At 38.2% G+C, this 21944-nt stretch overlaps 1 protein-coding gene and 1 long non-coding RNA gene across 4 annotated transcripts in view; one reads left to right on the forward strand and one right to left on the reverse strand.

Moving 5' to 3' along the window:
* Positions 1 to 15814, reverse strand: part of LOC141571510 (uncharacterized) — a 104112-nt gene extending 88298 nt beyond the window's left edge. The window contains exon 1 of the long non-coding RNA XR_012496264.2: positions 10346 to 15814. This is a non-coding gene — a long non-coding RNA (uncharacterized LOC141571510). The remainder of the gene's footprint in view (positions 1 to 10345) is intronic.
* Positions 15815 to 15942: 128 nt separating this feature from the next.
* The window catches only part of LDAH (lipid droplet associated hydrolase), an 88452-nt gene continuing 82450 nt past the window's right edge, over positions 15943 to 21944 (forward strand). Inside the window, exon 1 of one of the 3 annotated variants that reach the window (XM_074331739.2) lies at positions 15943 to 16063. The gene's annotated coding sequence lies outside the window, so the exon portion shown is untranslated. Of the gene's footprint in view, positions 16064 to 16360; positions 16542 to 21944 lie in introns of those variants that run through there. The other 2 variants (XM_074331738.2, XM_019756685.3) reach the window with 2 other exon arrangements.

The following is a 21944-nucleotide window of genomic DNA, read 5'->3' on the forward strand; positions in this document are numbered from 1 at the left end:
CAGAGCTACCCCAGACCCGGTACTGGTGGCAGCCATCCTCGGTTCTCAGCGTGGCCTCTCCCATGTACCTCCAGGTACAGCACAGGCAGCAGCAACCATGGATTGCTTTATAGCTCCTATAAGGTAATCCCCGGCTGGTCACAGGCAGTGGCTAACCTTGGCCTGCACTGGAGCCCCTCCCAAAAGGCCCCAGCACTAACAACCTTGGAGGTTGGCTTCGGACCACAACAGAGCACTGCCCAATTAGCTCCACAAGCCAGCACATACAAAGGGCAGTCTCAACAGGCACCAGAGCCCACTTGGGCGAATCCTGCTCCATAAGGCAAGCCCACGGCACAGCAGCCCATAAACTGTGGGTGTGGCCAAACCCCACAGCCAGTCAACCTGAGGGTTAATACCACCCATTGACATGCCAAGAGCAATCAAGGCTCAACTATAAACAGGAGGACACACACAATCCACAGAAGGGACACTCCTGGAGCACCTGGCTCAGGTAACCAGGTGCCACTGAGCCCCAGAGGACCCCTACTACATAAGGCCACCTGGCAAGACTGGGAGACATAGCAGCCCTACCTAATACATAGAAACAAACACAGAGAGGCACCCAAAATGAGGAAACAAAGAAATGTATCCCAAATGAAAGAACAGGAGAAAACTTCAGAAAAAGAACTAAATAAAATGGAGGCAAGCAACCTACCAGATACAGAGTTCAAAACAATGGTTATAAGGATGCTCAAGGAACTTAGTGAGAACTTTGACAAAGAAATAGCAAGCATAAAAAAGGACATAGAAACCATAAAAAAGAACCCGTCAGAAGTGAAGGATACAATAACTGAAATGAAGAACACACTAGAAGGAATCATTAGCAGACTAAATGAAGCAGAGTATTAAACCAGTAATTTGGAAGAAAAGGTAGCAGAAAACACCCAATTGAAACAGCAAAAAGAATTTTTAAAAAATTAGGATAATTTAAGAGACCTCTGGGACAACACCAAGCATAACAACATTCACATCATAGGGGTACCAGAAGGAGAAAAGAGAAAGCAAGGGATTGAGATCCTATTTGAAGAAACAATGACTGAAAACTTTCCCAACCTGGGGAAGGAAACAGACATACAAGTCCAGGAAGCACAGAGAGTCGCAAACAAGGTGAATCCAACAGGCCCACAGCAAGACACAGTATAATTAAAATGTTAAAGGAAAAAAAAGACAAAGAGAGAATCCTAAAAGCAGCAAGAGAAAGGCAACTAGTAACCTATAAGACAGCTCCCATAAAATTGTCAGCTGATTTAGCAACAGAAACTTTGTAGGCCAGAAGGGATTGGAATAAAATATTCAATGTGATGAAAAGCAAGGACTTACAACCAAGATTACTCTACACAGCAAAGCTATCATTTAGAATTGAAGGACAAAGAGCTTCCCAGACAAGAAAAAGCTAAAGGAGTGCATCACCACCAAACCAATATTGCAAGGAATGTTAAAGGGACCTCTTTAACATGGGGAAAAAAAGATCAAAATTATGAATAATAAAATGACAATAGCTACATGTCTATCAACAATTGCTTTCAGTGTAAGTGGATTAAATGTTCCAATCAAAAGACATAGAAGTGCTGAATGGATAAGAAAATAAAACCTCTACATGTGCTGCCTACAAGAGAATCACTTCAGATTGAAAGACACACATAGATGGAAAGTAAAAGGATGGAAAAAGATATTTCGAGAAATGGAAATTAAAAAACAAACAAAAAAAGCTAGGGTAGCAATACTTATACCAGACAAAATCAACTTTAAAACAAAGGCTATAACAAGAGACAAAGAAGGACCCAGCAATCCCACTTCTGGGTATTTATCCAAAGAAACCCAAAACACTACTTCAAGGGGATATGTGCATCCATATGTTCATTGCAGTATTGTTTACAATGGCCAACATGTGGAGGCAGCCTGGGTGTCCTTCGATAGAAGAATGGATAAAGAGGAGGTGGTACATATGTACAATGGAATATTGCTCAGCCAGAGAAGGGACTGGGTTCTTGCCATCTGTGGCAGCATGGATCGACCTGGAGGGTATTGTGCTGAGTGGAGTATGTCAGACAGTGAAAGACAGATGCAATGTAATTTCACTTATATGTGGAATCTGAAGAGCAAAATAAACAAAACAGAAACAGACTTATAGATACAAAGAACATTTTGATGGTTACAAGATAGGAGGGGGGTTGGGTGGTGGGTGAAAAGGGGGAAGGGATTAAGAAGTACAAATTGGTTGTTACACAGTAGTCATGGGGATGTAGGGTGCAGCATAAGGGTTATAGTCAATAATATTGTAATAGCTACATATGGTATCAGATGGGTACTAGATTTATCAGGGTGATAGATGGGAGAGGGGTTGGGGGTAGGGTAAAAAAAGGTGAAGGAATTAAGAAATGCAAATTGGTAGTTACAAAATTATCATGAGGATGTAAAATAAAGCATAGGGAATATAATCAATTGGTCAACATTTCCAGGTAAAAAAACAAATAAGTCATGGGGATATAATGTACAGCATGGGGAATATAGTCAATAATATTGTGATAGCATACTACAGTGTCAGATGGCTGCTGGACTTGTCATGGTGATCACTGCTTTAGGTATATAAATGTTGAATAACTATTATGTGCACCTGAAACTCACATAATATTGAATGCTAACTATACTTTTATAAAAATTATAAAAACCTTAAAAAAAAATAAAGTGGCTAGGACTCCAGAATAATGTTGAAAAAAATGCAAGTGTGACAACTTACTCTGTTAGCAAGGCTGTGGGAAATAGTTTCATACAGTGATGGTGGAACTGCAAAATGGGAAAAACCCCATATGGAGGGAAATTTGGTAATATCTAACAAAACTACGTATGTCCTTGATTTTCAACCCAGCAATCCCCTTGCTAGAAATTTACCTAGAGGATACAACTCCAACAATAAAAAAATTCATATGCCCAAAGCTATTCATGGTAGCATCATTTATAGTTTAAACATTTTGGAAACTACCTAAATATTCAAGCATAGGAGACTGGTTGAATGAATGATGGTGCAGACACACAATGGAGTACTATACAGCTGTGAAAAAGAATAAGACTGATCTGTAGGCTATTGTGGAGTTACTTCTAGGAGATATTATTAAATGAAAAAAGCAGAGCGCTAAAGAGTATTTATGTTAGACTACCTTTGTGAAAGCATGAAAGGAAAATAAGAAAGCATATCTATTTATCATTACAAAAAAGAAATACAGGATAGATTAACCAGAAAACAATAAAGTCTGTCTCTAGTTCGGAGTAGGGAGAATGGAATGTAAATGAAAGGGATTGAAACTTCTTTCACTTTTAAAAGTATATCATTATCCTACACATTCAAAAAGCAAATTAAATCAGCAAGCATTCCTAAGAACTAAGTGGGGAGCGAGGGGGAACACCTAAAACAAAGAAACCGAAACAAATGTCAAAGGCTTTAATTTGTCTTACCTTCCACTGCTCCCTTTATAATTGTCTGCCCAAGCAGTAAAACCTTTCCTCATTTCTTGACCATTTCAATCCTCATAATCACCAATACTTGGCTTATCACTATTTTTCTATCCTGGATGATCCCTGTTTCATCATATCTGAAAAAAACTCCAATGTGGTTTATGGTGCTCAGCTCAGCAATAATTATAGCAAGAAGGAAGTGATGGTTTTTGTCTGTTCTCATAATAATGTTAATTCCATCAACATTTGCTAATGTGCAGCCGCTCTGTACATAAGAATCTGGACAAAATGTTTGATTTGGTTTACAAGTACACCTTGTTCTTCAAGACTAAACCAACCAGGGTAGTCATTTTATTGAACAAAAATGTCCCATGATTAAGAGAAGTTAGTACTCCCAGTGCTGAACCACATTCCTTTTCGTTTACATCTAATGTTATGATTACTTAGAGCAATGGAAAGAATTTTGTTTTCTAGAATAGAATGCAACTTCTAAATGAGGTAAACAAGGAGAAAACTGTCAGAGAATCATCTCAAGAAGTCAGCGTCATCTCAAGAAGTTATCCTCTTAAAGTGTAAGTTCAAAATGTTAAAATAAGACTCACGCAAATCCAAAATGAATGTAAGTCAAAGATTTTATTCATTTTATTTTACTCAAATTATTAATTAGTAAGGGAACAGTAAGATATTAAGACAAGCTCAAACGAAAATTTGAATATGCATTGTTCAAATATATACGTATAATAAATACATACACATGGAGTTGGTATTTCTGAAATACCTTTTGAAGGCTGAAATCGATTTGCTAATAGATGTAAAACTGATTAACATTGTAAAGCTCAACAAGATATTAATGTTTAGGTTTTTCTTTTCTACAGAAAGAAATCAATTTTACCTCTACCAGACAATTTCCATTTGTATTAGTTACTATGTATTAGACAATGATCACATGTGCTACATCAGTTTTTTACAAGTTACCTTCAGTCCTACAGGAAGTCCCCAGAAAACCAGTGAAAGGAGTACACCTGTCTACAACCAGACAACAGCCCAAGTGTACACTAGGGGACATCCAGCACGCCATGGAAAGGACACACATCAATGTCTTTTGCCCGTTGCCATGTCTTGGATAACTTTCCCATGAGTAACGCTCTAAGTATAATGGGAGAAAAGAAAGCAGGGGTGGTGTCTAGTTAGATCAGCCGTGGCCCACAGAATGAAAAAAGGGGCAGTTAAAGCTGATGCCCCACGAAAGTGCTATGGGTGGGCACAGGTGACCACCCTCCCCCTGCCAACTTATGACAGCTTGACTTTCAACCGCCTGCGTCTAGGACCTTTCTTTCTGCCACTCAGCCTTGCAAACAACAACCCAGACTCCTATTTGCAACTCCCTAAAAACTTCCCAACACAGTCAGACAACTGAGGTATGCTTTACCACGGTCCAAGATGTGGTAGGGATCTTGAGCTGATTCTGTTCAGTTCACCCTAAAGCCAAGGTCACAAGACTTTTGCTCTCACTCACCATGGGAGTTACAGACCAAAACATGGCCTTCCTTCAGAGGAATTATGGATGTCCTAGGACATCAAGTCAGAGGTGTTTCCACAGAGTGTGGCTGGGTAGAGCCCAATCAAAAGCTCTGAAGAGAAGGTCATCACTACTTCTATTAAGGGGCCATGGGTGCCATGTTGACCACTGCAAAGGAATTTCGTATTAAGAAGCTAACCCAAGAGCAAGTGGCCTAGCTCCTCAACCCAGGGGATACTCAAAAAGAGACTCATTGCCTGTGTGCACTGGCTTGCTCCTTTATGGCTTGTGGGCAGTGAACACCTTGGCTGCTTGTTCAAATGGGATAGCAAATGACCTCCAGGTGCCGTGCCATCTCTTCCTTTCCAGGCGCATCCCTGTTCCACCAAAGTCTTTCCCAATTATTCGTATCCTCTGCCTTTCTCTTTCAAGACTCCCAGCCTAAGGGGCATCCCCAAGCTTTGTCGCACCACGTAGCCTTCCAGTCTAGAGTCCAGTCACTGACTTCCTCCCTTTTCATTGAGGCTTAGAGTCTTGAAACACAAAAGCAAGGATTGCCTTCTTTCTGTTTTCTGCTCTTTCTTACCTTGCTGCATGGAACGTGGAATGCCCACGTGACTGGGTGGGAGAAGGGCCAGAAGGACACACCAGAAACAAAACTGGATTAGCTATTATTTCATCAGCATCATACCACAAACGTTATTTCAAAGTCATGGAGCAGATCTGAGATTCGAACGACCCAGTCAAGACGAGCAGCGACTTGGCTTCTCTACCTGGAGCGGCACTTAAGAGTCAATACCTTTCTTTCAAAATGCTGTTGTTTATTCATTCAGTCAATGTTGTTAACATTTGGAAATTTTCTTGTGTTAACTACTTTGTCTGAGTAAAGGAAGCATGATGCATAAAACATCAAATAAGTAAAGAAAAAGCATCACTTTGGAAACGAACATAATATTCAGAATCAACAAAGTCAGAAATAATAGTGAATGAGAGGATTTTCAGGTGCAAACTGTCACCCTGAACTGAGCAGACACTTATGAAGAACAACAAAATATCAGAATTGACTGAAGAGCACCGGGCCCTTTAATGCAACCCATGGTGATAAAAACAAACTTTCATCTCTATTCAGGTAGAATCAGATACAGAAAATCCAGACGCCTCTGAACTGAGCACCTACCATAGTAAAGGTATTTTCTCATCAAAGCCTTAAGTACGAGTAAGCTGATATATCAAAAAAAGTTTTCAGTGGGAATAAAAGCTGCTTTCCTTCAGGAGAAAACCAGTGGGTCGATGGAGTTGGGGTGGGAGGGACTTACTTATTGGAATTCCATTCACAGGAACTTGGAAAACAGGTGAAGGTACCATGAAAACTGCCATCCTCCCAACATTTATTCATGCCATAGTTCATGGATGCCCTTGTAAATTTGATTTTTTAAAAAAAAGAACAAGATTTCTCCTCCATAAAAATTCACAAACACACAAATTTTAAATGTATTTTACTTCATTGAAAATTGATTTGTTCAATAAGCTGGTATTGATATCGCACAGTGGAAAGAACATTGAATTGGCTCTGCCACTGACAGGTGAGTTCATGCAACCTCTGTGGATCTCAGTTCCATATCTGTAAAATGAGACGGTTGGGCTAAATGACCTCTATGTGCCCTTCTAGAACTAACATCATACGTGTTCATAACTGCAGAAAAATTTAGTATTCCTTAATGGAGGATCTTGCATTGGAAGCATGCAATCCTGGTGCAAAAGGTGGCTGGCCCCTGACTCACTCTTTCCTCACTTTCCTCTTGAGTTCTCCCTTACTCTTGTGGTCTTTGGTTGGTCCTCGTAGTTATCACCATGCTGATTTTAGAAGGACTCTCCATACCCTCAGGCCCAAGACAGAAACAGGCTCTGGCCCTGGCTCTCCTGAATAAGGCTTAGATGTGACTAAACACTTACAATACACAGAGAGCAGCACATCTCTAGAATAAATTGACTTATAAGCTATGACTTACTCATTGTCACTTTGTGATCTACTATGTGCCAGTCAGTTTAGGTCCCCATATTTATCCAGGAAGAAAAAGGCAAACTTGAACACCCCTTACTGAAAGTGTCCTTATACAAACATAGTCTTGTCATCATTCAGGTTCAGAAAGGGTGAGAAACGCCCAGGTATTTCTTTTATCAACTGAGTTCTCCTTTCAGTTGTTCTGACCTTATGTTTGCCTCTTACCTATATAATAGGCACCAAGAATGAATTTTTGGGAAGACCCTATGCTAACCTCACCTTACCACCAATCCAAGAGTCATGCCCTGGCAGGACTCAGTATGATACTTATATTACTTTATATTACAACATGGTAACCCCAGCTCTCCTACTGGGAAATAATACAGTGGGAAAGATACATTTGAAAATAGACCAATATTATACATTTTGGTAATTGTTAAAATGGATATGTTAGCCAATATTAGAATGTAAGAGAAAATCTAGGTAATGGCAGGTTAAGCACAATAAATAAACCTCTATCTCTCAAGTAAAAGAAGTTCAGAGGTACATAGTCCAAGGCTGTTAAGGCAGCCTCACAGCGTCAATCTCAGATTTTTCCTTCTTTCTGCCCCACCATCTCTAATCCACCATCTAGGGGAGCCTCATGGTCCAAGATGGATGCTGGAGCTCCAGCCAACACACCCACATTCCAGTCCACATATAAAGAAAGAAAGGGCCAGTGCCAGCTATCTGTTCTTCTTTGGAAAGATTTCTTGGAAGTCCTACTCAGAATCTACTTGTATTTCATTGGCCATAGATTGATCACTTGATCACAAGAAGTTTGGGAAATGGGCACACTGCCACTCCAAATAAAATCAGGAATCTTTTATGAGGGAAGGAGGGGAGAATGGTTATTGGATTGGCAGTAAATTAGCCATCTCTGCTTCAGCAGGTGTGTACAAAGTAGAGTGGGGACTCTGGAGGATGCCTGAGGCTGGCAGGAAAGATTTCACAGAAAAGGTTTAGCATTTGAGCTAAAACAAAATGAACAAAAAGAATTAATTAGCCTCCCTGGTTAATGAAGAACATCCCAGGCCACACAAATAGGATGTACAAAGACAGAGGGATCAGAATATAGCTTGTATAGAATCTCAAGATAGTTTAGACTCCTGGAAGGGGCGGGGGGGGGGGGGGGGGTTGAGGCCAGAATGGAAAATTAGGGCCAGGTCATGAAGACCTTGTATGCTGGGTAGAGGAGTGTGAGTTTTAAGAGGGAGCCAATGAGAAGTTTTAAGCATGGAAGTGACACAGTCTGATTTTCACAACAGAAAAATCATTCAGCACTTACATTAGGAAATATTCACTAGTGAATGGTGCAAGGAGAATTCTGTCTCATTTTAAATGGCTCATCCCAATAAAGAGTCACTAACAGATGCTAAGGACATCTCTGGTAATGGAAGAAAAAGGAAGGGACCAAAGCAAATAACTGGGCTAAAAACATTTTCCAAAACGTCTTTGCAAAGACAGAGAAGAGAGAGAGAGAGAGAGAGAGAGAGAGAGAGAGAGCGAGAGAGAGAGAGAGAGAGAGAGAGAGAGAGAGAGAGAGAGAGAGATTCAATATAAACACATTCCAAATCTGCGGAACTTTTCAGGGAATATTGGGGCTCGGATACACATAAAGGAGAGAAAAAAAATTGAGGTGGATAAAAACGTAACGGATTTAATTCTGATTTATTCTTTTGTTCTGTCTTTTACAGATCAGTCTCCCCCAGCGCCACTTAAATCCTATCTCACTCTTAACATAATGGAGAGCCAATTTTTTAATCAAAAGCCATTTTTAGGATCAAAGAGAAACATATTTCTAGGCGGATAGTATGTTAGTTATATCTCGAAACATCATATGGTGAAGGGTATTCAACTAAAATTAGAGATGATATTCACTGAAATTCTCAAAAAAATCAAATGCCTCCAAATCGGGGGAGGAAAATTGAATCTTTTTTCTTCCAGGATATTTTTCTCAAGTACTAGCGGAAGTGCTAATGAGAGACAGGCCTCCTTGCCATCCAGTGACAAATGTAATAGGTTACATGAAACCACAGAAAATGAGTCTATTTAAAAATGTCAGATACAACACTAAAGGAAAACTCGGTCTTGTATTTTTTTCCTCTTGATCATGGCCTAATAGAGACAATTCAGAAATGATTTCTTCTGAACTTGGTGATATTCATGATTGAAATAGTGTTGCTAATGATAACAATGTGTAGAATTATTACATGGAAAGTACTAATAATGCAAATCATATGGTCCGTAGTTGCAGTTCCTCGGCATATTATTTTTCCCTAGCATATTTGATTACTCAGAGATTAGCATACTAAAACTCAGATTTGTTCTAACATATAGAGAATTAGAGTTTATAAGAACAAAATTAGACAATTAACCAAATTTTCACTTATGCCAGCTTTGCCACATAAAATAATGACAATGTAAGGCAAGGGGTATTGAACTACAAATACTATTTTCAAATATTTTTGGCATCTCGTGTTTTTGCTTAGCTCTACCAATAGTGTTCTTTAAGATATAATATTAAAGTAATTGCTATGTAAGCAATTACTTCTTAATCAGAGGCACAAATCTTAAAATGCATGAATCTTTATTATTTGACTTCATGACTATGTTTTCAAGAAAAAAATTAGAATATTTTATTTTCCCTATTTAGAAGAATTTTTTAAAACAATCTTCATATCTCATATTGTTTGTACATCTGATGGTTACAAGAGACTATAATTTCTTCTGTAACCGACAACATTTGTAAAGATCTGTTATGTCACTATGATTACAGGTCATTTCTACTGGTTTTAAGGAGCAACAAAATCAGAATTCAAAACATTGCAAACATATTGGTAAATGTTTAGAACCATGTCCCAAAGCTGATGGATATAGAGCAATGAGATTTTCTCAAAGAAACAAAGTTGTAATGGAGGAACGTTTTTGACCAAATACTCGGCACCAAACAAATCTTGATTATGACCACAATGTGTAAAAAGAAACAAAGATACAACTAAAATTTTTTGTAATAATTAGCAAAAATTACATCTCAAGTCCCATAAAATATACATTATTTGTTCAAAAGATGTTACTATATCATATTGACTTATTCATGATATGTTTTACATATAATATGTATATACAAATATAATGTAGTATATAAAGGTACATATAAGGGAATATAGTATATACATATTATATTTATTTATTCAATACATGCTATATCAGTTTTGCTATCTTATGCTGCAATAATAAACAACCCCCCCAAAATCTCATCAGTTTACAACAAAAATTAATTTCTTGCTCACATTACATGTCCTGTAATGGTTGGTTCCACCTCTAATCCACATCTTCTTCATTCTGGGACCCTGGACAAAGGAACAACCCCGATATGGAACATACTGATCTTGGAGCAGAGAGGAAAGAGGAATAACAGAATTCCGCAGTGGTGGAATCCCACAATGGGCCATCTATTACCATTTCCTCGTCCAAAACTAGCCACATGGCCAAGCCTGATATCAATGTAGCACAAAAATACATCTCTCAGTGAGAAGGGCAGGAAATTATTGGAAGTAACTCTGTTGCTTAAGAGACTTTCTGAAAACATATTTATCCAAACAATAGATCATTCAATTATCTCTTTCACAGGACAACAGATCTCTCAACTGGGCAAATTGGCTTGCTTATTATCAAATGACCCTACTCATCAGAACATCAGAAACATGAAATACAAACAAAGCAAAAGAGGAAAACTCATAGCTGGAAAATTTCTATTTATAAGACTCAAGTTAGGAAAAAAATATCAAGGAAATGTCAAGGGAAGAATCATAAATAAATAAAAAATTCAATAATGAATTTAAGAAGAAAAACATGTAAAACTATTATGCAAATCCAAGAACTGCTAAATCCAAAAAGTCATCTGATCAAGTGGGGAAACGGAAGATACCACAAAAGTACAAAGTTGGAAATAACGGAATAACCACAAATACAAAGGAAACTGAAAGATTCATAAGTGACTACTTTGCTCAACTGTAAGCAAATAAATTTGAGAACGTGAATTAAGAGGATAATTTTTAGGAAAATATAAATTATTGATAGTTCCAACACTATTTAAATTGTTCTAGAGCATAGAAAATAAAAAGAAATTAAACCTCTAAATTATTTATGAAGATAGTTTAGTATTGGTAACAAAAACATTAGAAGAAAGCCACAAATTAATCCCACTTATGAATATCAATATAAAACTCTATATAAAAGATTAGTCAGTAGAGTATAGCAGCTTAGTCACATAATATTTTATGGTTATTTGTATTTGAGGAGACCCTGAAAACAGACCCTTTATTTCCATCGAGGTTCTGTAAAAACTGAGAAATAAGACTAGGAATAGAGCATATGGAGAGCAAAAACACATTTTGATTTTTGATAAAGGCTGTATTAGGGTCCATGGCTAGTATGAGAGTCAAAAGGGCCTGCAAAATGAACCCCTAAGTCCTACCCACTTAGTCAGATGCAATGTTCTACAGGGTGAAGACTTGCCCAGGTTATATCATAGAGGAGCAAAGACCTCCTACTCCCTGTGGGAAGCTAGCTCCAAGAAGCAGAGATGAGTGAAGCATGCATAGTTTATTCTTCCAAAATTTAAAAATCAACTAAGTCACTCTACTCCCCCTGACCCCAACCCCGCAAGGCATAGTAAGGTTAGGGTTGTTGAGGCCAGGAATGTTAAACTAATTGAGGTCCTTCACCAGGGAAAGAAATAATAGGAGCAAAAAATATATCCCAGCTTGTTGGTTTCTTAAAAATTTATTTGGTTTGACCATTAGCCAATAGTCTGTCTCCCTCAAGAGAGGCCCATGAGAAGAGTCCTGCTCCTATCCCTAGGAAGCTCCTATCCCTACCAAGAACTGTACTTTGTGTGTCCTTCTGGGACTACTGATGGACAAGATGGATTTTGCCCCCCAGAAGGCTATGAACTGGCTCAAAAGAGTACATTCTCTAATAAATCCAAGGCAATGCTGTGAGTCATGGTCAAGGCTGAAATTTTATTTTACCTACATTTTATTTTCCATTTTAAATTGTGTCCTTGCTGTTTTGTCTAAAACACACCAGCAGAAGCTCTGCAATGAGATGAAATGACATTACGGTACTCCAGTGATAAAATGCAAACACTTAATGTTGCCCTAGAAGCCCCAGACTGAAAACATGACGATGCACTCAGCTAAATCTATTTTAGAGAAATTGAACATGAATTGGCTATTAAAAGATATTAAAGAGTTACTGTTAGTTTTGTGAGGTGTGATAATGGTATTGTTGTTCTTCTTATAAAAGTCGTTATCTGTTAGAGATTCATACTGAATTATTTAAGGTTAAAATAATATGATGTCTGGAATTGTAAACGTTCCAGCAGAAAAACAAAAACCACTCAAGTGAACATACTGTAGAGGTAATAAGTGTTAGGTTATAGACAGGTTTAAGTTATCGTGCAAGACCAGGAGCCTAATTCTGCCCAGAAAAGTTAGGATAATGTGACATATTTGAGTGTTGAAACTTGTGTAGGAATTCTTTGAGCTAACGGGGTAGGGTTACCAGGAAAGAAAATAACATTCTAGGTAGAGAGCATGGGATATGTAAGGGCACAGAAGTTTGGAAAAGGATGCTGAAATAGACATGAAGAAGCTCAGAGCAATTCTTCAGTACTTGTGCACAACCCTAGTGAGAATATTTGAGGTAAAAGTGTTATTTAGTCTTGATTATGCAGAGTAGAAACTGGAGTCAACTTTTCCCCACTGGATCATACCATTTCAAACTATTTTATACATTTTGTTAAATTGATCTCCTCATTTAGAATGCCAGTTTCTTTCTTCTTTATGCAAGCACTAGCAATATTTTAAGGCAGGACTCAAGAACCCCTTTCAGTCAAAAGCTCTCCTTACCCAATTTATAGGTCTCTAAATCGCCTTTCTTCTGACTCTTAACAGTATGCTATTCGATATGGCACTTGATGAGTACATCTACAATATCAGGACAGTTTTATGTGGGATGACCTCATCCCCTTGAATACAAGGGGTTATTTATCTTGAACCCAGCCTAGTGCAATGCTTAGAATGTTGTTAAGACTTATCATGTGGGGCATTTTCCCAAACATAGGGAGAGGGCCAGATGTGGGTAGCCAAAAGTTCATAGATCCACTCAATCCCTCAAGATGCTCTTTAGGGTAGATATCTCAGTTTTACCATCTGGGGGGTATAAGAATAAAACAAAACAAAAAAAGAAAAAAGGAAAAATGAATGGGATTCCGTGAACTTTCTGAAATGTCACAAAAATGGATGATGCCAGAACTAAAAGTTGATATTTAATAATATTGGAAATTCAACATTTCTTTTGAATTTTTATTTAACTCTGTCAATTTCAGTTAAGATTTCTGAAGAAAACCATGAATGAAAATGGGATCTAAGAATGGATTTGAACTCTATGCTAATGATATGACTACATTTTGGTTTTTAAGAACTACACTATGAAAAGATAGGCAAGCACGAGAGTCTTTTAAAAGTATCTAAATCTAAGAAAACAAAAGTTGAACAGAAAAATCACAATATCAGAGAAACAGAACAGCAGATATTTCAGTTCCTTTGCTGTGTGGTACCCAGTATCGTGGAAAGCAATATCTCTATTGGATAATTCAGAGAGTTAAATCGTTGGCTGGGTCCTCATTAAGGCTGCTCATGAGCATACAAAACAAATATATTAGTATGATCAGTTTGGGTTGAGAACAGAATTGCTTTGCAATTTTTAAGGTCACAACATAATGCATTTTTAAACTATAAAAAACTTTAAAAACTCATACACATGGTAAGTCCAAAGAAAGCTAAACATTAGAGGAAAACATAAATAAGTTGAGTCAATGAGCTTTCAGTCAAGATTAACTACTTGTCAAAAAGTCACATCAAACAGGAATATTCAGCAAATAGCAGAACAGAAATACAATGCAGGAGAAAATGGGCTTCTGTCATTATTGGTGGAAGGAAGAGAAGTCATAGTATTTTGACAACAGCTAGAATTCTGAAACTTGGAATCTACTTAGCCAATATTATTCACTTGTTTGTAAAACAGAAACGGTCTGGTTTTTTTTTTTGTTTTGTTTTGTTTTTAGTCGTTATATCAGTTTCCAATTGCTGCTACAACAAATTACCAAAAATTTACTGACTTAAAATGATACAAATTTATTACCTTACAGTTTTGGAGGTCAGAACTCCAAAATCAGCTTCACTGGGCTAAAGTCACGGTGGTAACAGGTCTGTGTTCCTTCTGGAAGGTCTATGGGAGAATCCATTTCCTTGCATTCTCCAGCAATTGGCTGGCTGCCTATATTCCTTGGCTTGTGGCCCCTTCCTCCATCTTCAAAACAGCAGCATAGCATCTCCCAGTCTCACTGGGACTATGACTGTTGCTTCACCATCATATTTTTTTCTTTCCCTCTGCTTTCATTGTCACATTATTGTCTCTTATTCTGGCCCTCCTGCTTCCCTTTTATATGGACCCTTGTGATTACATTGGGCTTTTCTGGATAATCCAGGATAATCTTCCAATCTCAAGATCCTTAGCACATCTACAAAGTCCTTTCTATCATGTAACGTAGCATATTCACAGGTTCCAAAAATTAGGATATGGTTCCCTTTGGAGGCCATTATTCAACCTACAAGAGTTGGATACATGGATGATATGGAAAGATACTTCGATTTATGAAAAATTCCATTCTTATTTTACTGGAGAATATAAAGTCTCCATTAAAAAATAAGAAGGAATGATGTGTAAAAGTACTGTAGCAGTATGGTTAGCTCACAAAAACCTCGTTGAACAGAGCAATTCGTTTCTGAGGAATACAATAAAATGGGAACATACTATACGCCAAAGGAATATTCATCTGTAGCTAGTCCCAATCTCTACTTTGTTTTTAATTTACAAAGATAGTTGAACAAAATCTCCCATCTTATCCTCATCTTCATTGTATCCTGCAATGCCACTAAAAGCTTCTTTATGGTATGGTTCCATTGGGGGATTAATGAATCACATTGATAGATTAAAACAAAATATTTGAAGTTGCAGTTACATTATAGTACATGGTGAATCACCTTGAAAGTCTTAAAAGTATTATTTTTCTTATTTCTTTACTGTTTTTTCTTCTTCTTCCTCCTGTTCCTTTTTACATAATCTTCAATCTACATATCGTACTTCAAAGGGTGTCTAAACCCAGAGTTTCAACTTTCTGTGTAATGAAATAATAAGAAGGTGGGAACATATTTTATCAACAAGTCCAAGTCTTCCTAACTATCTCATAATATCCACTAGAAACATTCTTTCCTATCATAAAAATCTAAGCGTTACCCATTTCTCTCTCATTCTCACTGCTATTGTGGGCCCTCCACCTCTTCTGAAAAGTGTCCTCAACTACTCTCTTTTCCTTCACTAAATGGTCCCCGACAACTGTGGCAGTTTCTAGTTGTCTTCAAGGATCCCTGCCTAGTTGATTTGGGCCATATCAGAAATGCAACCATTTTGCCTCTATTCCTCGTCAATGATGTTGCCCATGAGAGGGCAGAGGCTCTGACACTATTTCCACTGCAACTTCCTCCCTACATGTGCTGCGTGTGGTTGCCAGTCCCCTGAAATCATTTCATGACCAGTCTACTTCCAACACGTGATTGGATGGTGGTACCTACCACAGAGATGTTATATACGAAAGGAACACGTCTTCCTTTCTAAGCGTAGGTGAGATGCACTGATGGTTTGCTGGTCTACGTGTCTGCTTCTCCCCCTGGCTATAAAACTATGTCATCTGCAGTACTGCATTTTTGGACATATATATATATATATACTGATCACCTGCTATGTGCCAGGCGCTGAGGATGCAACAGTTCACAAAACGGATGTGACTTTTGTCCTCAGGTGGTAAGTTCAAAACACGTCCGGAACAGACGTCGTCAGCATTTGGCTAAAGTGCGGAGTAGCAGAGGCTGGCTGCATTAATGGTAATAAACAAAGGCAACTGAGAATCAACTTCCCTGTGTGTGTGGGTAAAGGAAGAGATGCAACCAGTAAAGGAGAAAGAGAAAAATGGGCAGAGGAAAAAAAAGGAGGGGGGAATGGAGAACGGGGGGGCAGGAAAACCGGAAGTATATCAAGGATGACTGAAATAAGAGAGGGACGAAATTCAAATGAAAGGGAAGAGAAAGTTCCAGCACAGTTATACCCTCCCGGCGGCCTCCCGGATCGGGACCGCAGGCCCCAAACTAGGGGCGAGCATCTTCCCGCCGCCCGCGCGCCGCGCGTCCTAAAGGCGTAGGCTGCGCGCGGCGCGGCCGTGTGACGTCAGAGGGCCCGGGACTTCCGGGCCCGGTGACGCCTCCCGAGGACCGTCACGCTAGAGCCCGCTGCCTGCCTGGCTGACAGGTGAGGTTCTGCCTGCCGCGCTCGGGTGGCTTCGCGAGCGCAAGGACCGCCGAGCAGGTACGCGAGAGCCGGAGTCCTTGCTCTCTCCGGATCCTCGCAGAGCCGGCGCCGCCCTTGGCCGACGGCCCGCACGGGCGTCAGTAACAGCGCTGAGACCGCTCCGGGATCCGGAGGCACTTGGCCGGGATCCCCTTTCACTGTTGGCGCAGCGATCGCTCCTCTGAGCGCGGGAACGTACCATTTATGCAACTGAATTGCGGCCCCTTTCGGGAGTAGGAGCCCGGACGTTAGGCACCTGGCCGGGAAGAAGGGACTAGCAGAGGCCAGACTCTGAGCGGGTTTTCCAAAGAGTTGCGTTTGTTACCAGCTAAGCCTCTAACTAGCCCTGGGCAACTCACTCTTCCTCCGTGGGTTTCTGTTTCCCCACGTGTCCGTCAGCGAGTCTGTACGCGCTCGCTAGGTTTGGACTCAGCGTTCTCAGAAGGAGCAGCCGCCTCCCCCACACCTCGTCCACCTTTGCTACACCGGGTGCCCTTGAAAATTGACCCTTGGGCCAATCTCTGAACTTGACACTCCCCTAACCATGTGTTTGAGGTTCAGCAGTAGTTACTTTAATAATTCCCTATGGCGCCAAGGTTAAAACGGAGCTTGCTCTCTCGAATTTAGGGTGCAGCATTTTGGGGAAACCGATGGGGCTTTTCTGTTGCCTCTACAATTACTGTGCGTCTTGATATTTTATTTTACGGAACCTAGTCGTGCGTCAGTTTTTCTCATCAGTACAACGGGGGTACCTTAGTGTCCCCTTGATAAGGTTATTTTATTAACTGAGACAATTCATTTAACATTGAGAACAGTGGTTTACACACAATAAGCATTCAAAGGTCAACTGTTAGAGAACCACCCATCCACTTCACGGCTCTCTTGATGGTCTTTGCAGCGCGCAGTACTCAGACTGCTTTTCATTTATCCTCGGCGCCTTAACTGGAAACTCTCACCCTTGGGTTTTTAATTTTTCTGCACAAGACAGATGCAGATGGGACACTTTGTTCCTTGACTCATAGGTTTAGGAGCAGCAAAGGAGTTATGAAAAAAAAAACTGTTCCTTTTTCAGGTCAAGATAATTCAGCACGTTCATCATGAGTATAGTATGTGCTTTAGTTCTGATATTTCCTCAGTGGTTAGTGATGGATTTTATATTCATCATATAAGCTTGCTCTTCTGACCCAGTTGCACGGATTTGAGAAGACTCTCACTGGAGATTAGTATGGTGTCATTAAAAAGCAAAGTTAGACAAAATGTAAAAGTTGTAAAAAAAGTTGTAAAATTACTAGTCTCATGACCCTTTATTAATGCAGCAAGAGACTGTTAAAGCTCCGTTTTAACCTTGGTGCCATAGACAATTAGTAAAGTAACTACTGCTGAACCTCAAACGTATGGTTAGGGGAGTGTCAAGGTCAGACAGAGATTGGTAGAAGAGTCAATTTTCAAGGCTACCCAGTGTAACAGATTTGGGAGAGGTGTGTGGGGAGGAGGCTGATCCTTCTGCGAATCTTGAGGTAAAGTGCATCGTATCCATCTCCACTCTACAATATTATGTAGTTTACTTTTCAGATTCTATACTATTGCATACAATTTCAGAGTAGTATGTGACTGGAAAATACTATGAGCAGGAGTCAGAAGACGATAGAATTGATTTTACCATTTTAAGGCCCTATAACCTTGGACAAATAATATAAAAATACTGACCTTCAATTTCTTGCTCCATTAATCATACTGCCTATTTTGCAGTGTTATTAAGGCAAGATGAGACGGATGAAAATGTACTTCACAAATGAAAGAACTACAGAAAAAGGAGGTAGTTTTGTTGCAATTAGTGAGATTATCATCAAGTCAGGATATAGCAGGTGGTTACTTCCTCTGACATGTTATTCTGGAGAAAGATGAAATTGATATTACTTTAATGGGTGGATACAGATGTTAAAAAGTTCTGTTTATGCATCTGTTTTACATGATGACTTCAGTATCTTGAAGCTTATATAGGGCTATGCGGTAAAATTCCCAGTTTTTCTCTTTCATTCCACTTAACACAAGTTGCAGTTAAATAAATAAATGTGTTATTAGGGTTAAAAAAAAAACTTTTGAAATTATTATAGATTCATAGGAAGTTGCAAAAAAACCAAGGAGGTCCTCATGTACCTAACCTCCCCCAAGGGTAACATCTTTCATAAGTACCGTACACTTTTGAAGTGAGGAAATTGACATTGATATGATCCACAGAGTTTATTGAGAATTCACCAGTTTTACAAGCACTTGTTTATGTGTGTGTACAGGTCTATAGCTTTGTATAATTACCAGTATATTCAAAATACAGAACTGTTCCATCACCACAGGGTTCCTTCATGCTGTATAATGACAGCCATCTCCTACCCCAATCCCTAACTCCTGGGCAACCACTACTCTGTTCTCCATCTCTATAATTTTGTCTATTTCAAAAGTGTAGTGTAAATATATTCATACTGTAGGTACCTATTTAAGACTTTCTTCACTTAGCATAACTCTTTGGAGATCCATCCAAATTGTTACATGAGTCAGTAGTTCCTTTTCATTGCCGAGTAGTAGTCTATAGTATGGCTGTGACAGTTTGTTTAATCATTCACTGGTTGAAGGACGTTTGGGTTGTGTTCAATTATGGGCTGTTACAGTGGAATTGCTATGAACCTTTGTATGAAGCTTTTTGTGTGAGCATGTTTTTATTTCTCTGGGATAAGTGGCCAAGAGTACAACTGCAGGGTGAGTTGGTTTGTGTTTAGTTAATTCATATGATCATATGATTTTTCTTCTTGGAGCACCATGAGATGGATTATATTGATCGATTTTTGAATATTGAACATACTTGGACTACATCCCATTTGATTGTGGGATATAAGTCTTTTTAATACATTGCTGAATACTGTTTGCTTATATTTTGTTCAAGTATAGCTATGAGAGTGTTCTTTTTTTACTGTCTTTGCGTGGTTTTGGTATTAGGGTGATGGTGTACAGTCTTTAGTGATAGCCTCTATTTCATTCCTGATATTAGTCATTTACATCTTCTCTTTATTTTTTTAATGGAAGTTTATTGATTTTATTGACCTTTTTAAAAGAAATATCGATTTAGTTGATTTTTCTGTATTTTCAATTTTGATTTTTGCTCTGGTATTTATCATTTTCTTCCTTCTGCTTGCTTTGGGTTAATTTTGCTCTTCTTTTTCTAGTTTCTTGATTATTGATTTGAGACCTTTTCTCATTTCTAATGTAAGCATATAGTGTTATAAACTCCCCTTTCAGCATTGCTTTTGTTGCATCCCACAAATTTTGATATTTTGTATTTTAATTTTCATTGAGTTCTATATATGTTTAAAATTTCCTCTGAAACATCCTCCTTGGTCCATCATTACTTAGAAGTATGTACTGTAGTTTCCATGTGTTTGGAGATTTACCTGTTGTCTTTATATTATTGATTGCTAGTTTTCCCATAATGGTCAGAAGACATAAGATATATGATTTTAATTCTTTTACATTTACATTTGTTTCATGACCCAGGATATAGTGCACCTTGGTGACCGTCCCATGGATACTTGAAAAAAATTGTGTCTTCTGCTACTGTTGGGATGAGTGTTCTAGATATGTCAATTATATCTTGTTGGTTAATGGTGTCCTTCAGTTCTTCTATATGTTGTTGGTTGCTTGTCTAGTAGTTATTTTTATTGCTGGGATTTTCCAACCATAATCGTGGAGTTTTCTGTTTTTCCTTTCAGGCCAATTGGTTTTTGCTTCATGTATTTTGAATCTCTGGTGCATGTACATTTAGGATGTCTTCTTGGTGGATTGATCTTTTTATCATTATAAAATATACTTTGTACAGTAATTTTCTTTGCTCTGAAATCTATTTTATTTGATAGTAATATAGTCAATCTTTCTTTAAAAAAATAGTATTAGCATGATATATCATTTTCCATTCTTTTACTTTATTATTATTATTTATTAAATTTATTGGTGTGATATTGGTTAATAAAAGTATATAGGTTTCAAGTATACAATTCTATAATACATCATCTGTATATCACATTGTGTATTCACCACCCAGAGTCAGTTCTCCTTCCATCACCATATATTTGACTCCCTTTACCTTCTTGTATCATCCCCCCACCTTATCTTTTTCCATTCTTTTATTTTAACCCTATTATAACAATATTGTTATGTCTGAAGTGACTTTCTTCTAGACAATGTATAGTTGGGTCATGTTTCTTTTTAAATCCATTCTATCAATCTCTGCCTTTTAATTGGTATATTTAGACTATTTATATTTAAAGCAATTATTGATATATTAGGGCTAAAGACAGCCATTTTATTACCGTGTTTCCCCGAAAATAAGACCTAGCTGGACAATCAGCTGTAATGCGTCTTTTGGAGCAAAAATTAACATAAGACCCGGTATTATATTATATTATATTATATCATGTTATATGAGACCTAGTCTTATAGTAAAATAAGACTGGGTCTTATATTAATTTTTGCTCCAAAAGACACATTAGAGCTGATTGCCCGGCTAGGTCTTATTTTCAGGGAAACACGATAGTTGTTCTCTGTTTGTTTCCTCTGTTTTTCACTTTTTCATTCTTTTCTTCTTGCCCTCTTACAGGTTACTTGAATATTTTTTAGAATTTCATTTGACTTATTTATAGTGTTTTTGAGTATATTATTGCTTAGTACCCTTTTTTTAGTGGTTGCCCTAGGTATAATAATATACATACATAACTTACCATATAACCTACTTGTATTGACATTTTGCTACCTGAAATGAAGTCTAGAAACGTTACTTACATTAAGTCCTTTTACCCTCTCCACTTTTTAAAATATATTTATCATATTTCCTCTACGTACATTGAACACCACATCAAATGATGCCATAATTTTTGCTTCAGCCACCAAATATGATTTAAGAAACTCATGAGGAGAAGGATAATTCATTATATTTACCACTACTTTTACCCATTCCATTGTTCTTCCTGTACTGAGGTTAAACCTTATTCACTTACTTCCTTTCCATTTGGAGAACTGCCTTTAGGAGAACTTCCTAAGGATAGATCTCCTAGTAACAAATTCCTTTAGTTTTTCTTCATCAGAGAATATCTTTGTTTCCCCTTCATTTCTGAAGGATAGTTTTGTTTGATATGAAATTCGAGGTTGACAGTTCTTTTGTTTCCGCACTTGAAAAATGTGCCACTTCTTTCTCGCTTCCATAGTTTCTGATGAGAAATTTGCTGACACCTGAATCATTGTTCCCCTATAGGTAATACGTCATTTCTCTCTGGCTGCTTTTAAGATTTTTTTTTCCTTTGTTATTAGTTTTCTAAAGTTTGACTATGATGTGTGGGATGGGAATTTTGAAACTCTAGAAAAAAGAAACCAGGAATCAAA

This window comes from Rhinolophus sinicus, chromosome 2 (genome assembly GCF_057876585.1).
Source record: "Rhinolophus sinicus isolate RSI-liver-muscle chromosome 2, RSI-T2T, whole genome shotgun sequence".
NCBI lineage: Eukaryota > Metazoa > Chordata > Mammalia > Chiroptera > Rhinolophidae > Rhinolophus > Rhinolophus sinicus.